This window comes from Procambarus clarkii, unplaced genomic scaffold, assembly GCF_040958095.1.
Source record: "Procambarus clarkii isolate CNS0578487 unplaced genomic scaffold, FALCON_Pclarkii_2.0 HiC_scaffold_1445, whole genome shotgun sequence".
Lineage (NCBI taxonomy): Eukaryota > Metazoa > Arthropoda > Malacostraca > Decapoda > Cambaridae > Procambarus > Procambarus clarkii.
The window spans coordinates 26,406-32,500 of NW_027190473.1; the positions used below are offsets into that span (position 1 = coordinate 26,406).

General features: G+C 42.3%; 1 non-coding gene across 1 annotated transcript; it reads left to right on the top strand.

The window, feature by feature from the left end:
* Positions 1–5,876: 5,876 nt before the first annotated feature.
* Positions 5,877–5,995, top strand: LOC138362204 (5S ribosomal RNA). Its single transcript, XR_011227486.1, has one exon. It is a non-coding gene; the product is annotated as a 5S ribosomal RNA (ribosomal RNA).
* The last annotated feature ends 100 nt before the right edge of the window (positions 5,996–6,095 follow it).

Sequence of the window (6,095 nt, forward strand, 5' to 3'; positions counted from 1 at the left end):
CATACAGTTTAATGTGCGGGCATATTTCAACATTAGACACATGGTGTCAGATTTTATTGAGATCGAGAGACCTGATGTGCTATTATTAAATAGCACATACATCACGAACTCATATAAAATCAAACATTATGGCTACACCTCTTACCAGTCACCAGATGAAGCACATGAAGGAGTTGCAATACTCATCCGTTCTTCATACAAACACGAACTCTTACACACTCATTGGCTTCACAAACATTTCCTAGCCATTAAAGTTCATACACAAATGGGGTCTCTCATCATCTGCACAACCTACACCCGTCCTAACACCGACATTCCCATGCAAGATTTCATAACTCTCTTCAACAACTCTCACTTGCCTGTTTTTCTGCTTGCAGACCTCAATGCACAACACCCTACATTCCACCACAATACCACAAATCAGCATGGCAGACAGCTTCACCAAATATACACCCAAAAACATCTATTCTTTCTTGGCCCTGATTTCCCCACTTGTTTCACACATACAGGTTCTGGCCGGCCTGATCTCATATTCACCAACAGACACGGCAGCAACTTGCAACACTTCATTTCACCAGGGCCCATTACGGGCTCTGATCATATTCCCTTAATTCTCACAGTCTCCACAAATCCTATTCTCATCCCCAGCACTCCTCAATTCTCATACCATAGGGCAAACTGGGACATGTTCAAACAACACATTGATGACACTGATCTCACTTATGAATACAATGACAAACATCACACTGACATCGACACACAAGCACTCAACATACAAGACACCATCATTCATGCAGCAAACATCTCCATTCCTAAAACAGCACACAAACCACATTTCACTTTCACCCCCTCCATTCGCTCCAAACGCCTCTTAGCTTGCTATCACACTAGATTCTTACAAAACATACATCGACATGGACAAATACTATGGGACCTAACAGCATTAAAAAACCATATCCTTAACAGCCTAGATGAAGATCACACAAAACATTGGAAACACCTTATAGAACAAGCAGAACAATACAGAAAACTGACACCTCAAGAATTCTGGAAACGAATCAAACGATTACAAGGATCAGCTCACACACCGTTTAAATACCTTCTACATAATAACAACAAAATCACTGATCCTGAAGCAGTTCTCAACATTTTTAAACACCACTGGGAACAAATCTTTCACCCACATCCTCCTGAACCATTTGCACGCCCCAACATTGAAATAGTCGAAGACTGGATACACCAAAATAGACAAGCAACTACACCAGACGACCTCATTCACCTTGAAAATCTCAATTCAAACACTGAACTACAGACTCCCCTAACTCTAGCTGATGTCAAGACAGCTCTCATGGGCACTCGTCGTAGAGCCCCTGGTGCGTCTGGCATTGGACATATCCTTCTTAGACAACTCCCTGCCTCTATCATTACTGCTATCACTAACCTATTCAACGCCTCCCTTGCCTCTGGATACTTTCCACTCAACTTTAAGTCTGCCACAGCCGTTCTTATTCCAAAACCTGGGAAACCCCACACTGACCCAAAGAACTATAGACCCATCAGCCTTCTAGAGACACTTGGCAAAGTCTTTGAAAGGCTGATCAACCAGAGACTTAGAACCCACCTTGAACACAATGACTTACTCACTAACAAACAGTTTGGATTTCGGCCTCACCGGTCCACTCACGACGCCTTAAACATCATGACTAACTACCTCAGTATCAATCAGCACCAAAGACTTAAGACTGCACTCATCACTAAGGACGTTGAGAAGGCCTTTGACACTGTTTGGCATGACGGCTTAAAATTCAAACTATGCAACAACTTTAATCTTCCGCTTATCACCACCAAACTTCTTTCGAACTACTTAGACAATAGGACAATGCGAATTAAGTTCCTCCAACAACACTCTGACTACTTCAACTTACACGCCGGTGTTCCCCAAGGTTCTGTTCTTGCCCCAACACTCTACATCCTATACATAAACGACATTCCTGACCCTGTTCATCACACTTCATTAACCATATGTTATGCTGATGATGTCTCTCACCTTGTCACCAGCAACACCATTGATACACTAACAAACAGAGCACAAACAGAACTTGATGTTGTCACTGAGTGGGAGTACAAATGGCGTATAAAAACCAACTCCAGCAAATCTAAAATCACCTACTTTTTCTGTAAAAGAACTATTCGCCCAATTCCTCTCAAACTCTATTCATACACTCAAAATCCTACTTACATCTCTGTATCTCCCTCCTCCACAGTCCTGGGACTCACATTTGATCGACAACTACTCTTTCACACACACATAACACAGAAACATGCAATAGCTCTTCAAGCCATGAAGAAACTATACAGACTTAGATTTGCAAAACCTGACACAAAAATGCACCTTTACAAAGCACTTATTAGACCTCTCCTAACATACGCTCCACTAGCTCTTTCTCTATCTGCACGCACTAACAAAATAAAACTTCAAAGAATACAGAACAGAGCACTAAGATGGGTACTCAACACCCGATGGCAAGAGTTAAATACCAATCAAAGTCTCCATGAAAGTACTAACATTCCTGCCCTAAATACCTACTGGAAAACTCTATCAGACAAACAAATCGATAGGCTACTCACTCATCATGAACAACACATTGATTTTCTCCTACACACTCTCAGACTACCACGAAACAATCATGACCTCTTCTCTACCATCCATGATCCTCTTCCTAACTCTGTATTTCGTTAAACTTTAGCTCTCAACACCCAGCATCCACTATCATTACATATTCAGCTCTCAACAACCAGCACAAACAATCCGTAAAAAAGTTCAGCCCTGACGCTCTTGAGCCAATCACTGTGATGTTGTGAGTTTGTGATGTCCCGATGTTGTCACTGAAAACACCCGACTGAGTCCCTGCCTCGAAAGCCGCAACCTAACGACACGCAGCTGGGTTTAGCCCTGGCACTTTTTCTCTTACAAATCTTCTTCCTCTCACCCCCCCTTATCTTCTTCTGTCCCCACTTCCCAGCTCGCCCCTATGGGCATCTTCTCCTGTATTATTCTGATTCTGATTCCGAAATTTTATTATTCACACAACTTCAACACCATGACTGGACGCGGCAAGGGAGGCAAGGGACTCGGAAAGGGTGGCGCCAAGCGTCATCGTAAGGTGCTACGTGACAACATCCAGGGCATCACCAAGCCCGCTATTCGTCGCTTAGCTCGTCGTGGCGGCGTGAAGCGTATTTCGGGTCTCATCTACGAAGAGACCCGTGGCGTCCTGAAGGTGTTCCTCGAGAACGTCATCCGTGATGCTGTAACCTACACGGAACACGCCAAGAGGAAGACCGTCACTGCCATGGACGTGGTGTACGCTCTGAAGCGCCAGGGTCGTACCCTCTACGGATTCGGCGGATAAGAGCTTGGCTAATCCATCGATTCCACCCACCACCACCTCAAAACGGGACCTAATTAGGTCCCTATACTTTTTTACTGAAGGGCTTAATAGACGATAACATAAATTGTTTTGATATCAGCTAGCACATTGGGTCTTATGAAATCTATTTTTTATCCTCGCATGCTTAAAGGGACTCTGATTGGGGAGGGAGGGGTGGGGGGGGGGGGGGAAGGTTTGTTCCGTTATATACTAGCAGAGCAGGATCATTGGTGGTGGGGGGGGGGGGGGTGAGGGAGAGAGAGAGAGAGAGAGAGATCTTTCCCAACTCTTCCTTTTTACATGAGTGAGCTACCCGTTTTATTCATTTTATCCTTCTCAGAGCTGTTTTGATAGTATCCAAATGATGGTAAATGAAAAGGGAGGACACGAATATCTACCCAGAATTCAGGACTGGCAATCGATATGCATGTTTGAGTGCGAATCTTTTTCTCTCTCAACTTAGGTATACGTTTATGTCGTACCTAAAAGCGAGAACCACACTATTGGGACAAGTATGCAAGGCCCAATTTTCCTAACAAGCACAGTTAATTTTGTTATTTTCGAACATTTCTTTCCAAATTGGTTTATCCAATTAACAGTATTATATTAAGATCATGAATTGCTGGGTTAGGTTAGGTTAGGTTAGCTTAGCTTAGGTTAGGTTAGCTTAGCTTGGGTTAGCATAGGTTAGGTTAGGTTTGATTACATTTCTATGTTAGATTTAACTCAAATTCAAAACAATTGCAGTCATTCGGCTTGTTAGTCAACTTGCCTCTAATAGGGGCAATTTGTCTAACAAGACTATTTAGTTTTGTGTGCATATATATATATATATATATATATATATATATATATATATATATATATATATATATATATATATATATATATATATATATATATATATATATATATATATATATTATAGCTTCAAGACTCCGAACCAATATTGAAGCATCAAGAGGAAGTGCTTGTGTTATGGGCCAATAGGCCTTCTGCAGTTACTTCCATTCTTATGTTTTTATTCCCATTGGTTCGTGTTTTATCTTGTGTAAATGTCAATCACCTCACCCAAAACTTTGGTACCATATCACCTCACCCATGTATGTGTGTATATATATATATATATATATATATATATATATATATATATATATATATATATATATATATATATATATATATATATATATATAATATACAGAGTAAATCTACCCCAAAAGTAATGATTTATTTGTCTACAAAACTAAACTCTTTTTGGAATCATATGAGGCCCCTCCACTGAGGGGGGAGGCCTGGATGTTTATTGTCATGTGTATTCATGCTGCTTGCATGTCGTCGTTTATTTTGCCTTTGTTGTTTTCTTGACAGCTTTCTTTGCCTTGGGTGGTTTGGGAGATTTTGAAGCTCTCTTTATTTTGGGCTTTTTGTTCCCAACAACAAGCTGCTGCTGCTGCTGCTGCTTCTTTTTCAAGGCTGTAGGTGGTTTGTTGCTTGTGGCGGCTTTCTTGGGAGTTACCACGGCCTTCTTTGCTGCTGTAGATGGTTTCTTGGTTGTGGTAGCTTTCTTGGGAGTTAGAACGGCCCTCTTCTCTGCTACGGCCAGCTTGAATGATCCACTAGCTCCACTTCCCTTGGTCTGAACAAGAATGCCGTCAGCCACTGCTTTCTTGAGAAATCTTCGGATGTAAATGGCGATCTTGGCAGCCTCGACTTTGTTGTTGGCAACAACGTACTTCTTGATTGCTTGTAGAGACGAGCCCTTACGGTCTTTGAGTGCTGCGACCGCGGCTAGAACCATTTGACTAGTTTTCGGGTGAGCAACCTGGACGCGAGGTTTCCTGGTGGTGGCCACCACAGCAGCAGCAGCCGCAGCCTTCTTGGTAGGCTTTGCTTCTACCATGATGATGATGATGAACCAACCAAGGTGATGAGAGACGCTCAGACAGTCACGGGGGAATGATGCTGCCGCCGCTTGAGCCGAACCTATTTATGTGCCGGCACGGTACAGAAGCTGCAACCTGGCAACTCGTCCACCAATCACGACGGTTGGTTTTACGGCTCCGAAACCTGGATCCCATATCTTCTCTAAAATAGAAGCATTTGTTCATGTTCTTTGTAAAAGTATCATAAAGCAGGACAGATGAGACAAATATCATAAAAACTGAAGAGCAGATGAGCACACACATGTATGTATTACAAAAGAAAATCCACAAATTCATTAGAAATTGGCAGGGTAGGCTGAGGAAGTAGGTAGATGTAAAATGTCTGTAAATGGCGAAAGAACATAAACCCAAGACTGAATAAACGATGTTAAATATCCATGCCAAGGAGACAAAAATATGTTAGGATACAATTACCATTAAGACACCACAAGAAGGTCCGTATCCTGCCGTGATGACTAAAAAGAGTTGGTTATTAGCCACAATGTGTAGGCAGTCTCATGCCAACGGCCATACCACGTTGAGAACACCGCTTCTCGTCCGATCAGCGAAGTTAAGCAACGTTGGGTTTGGTTAGTACTTGGATGGGTGACCGCCTGGGAACACCAAATGCTGTTGGCAATAATGTTTTTTGTTTTGTTTTGTTTTGTTTCGTTTGTTTTTGTTTGAATGGCTGGCTGGCTGGCTGGCTGGCTCCACGGGAAATTCACGGAGTTGTGTG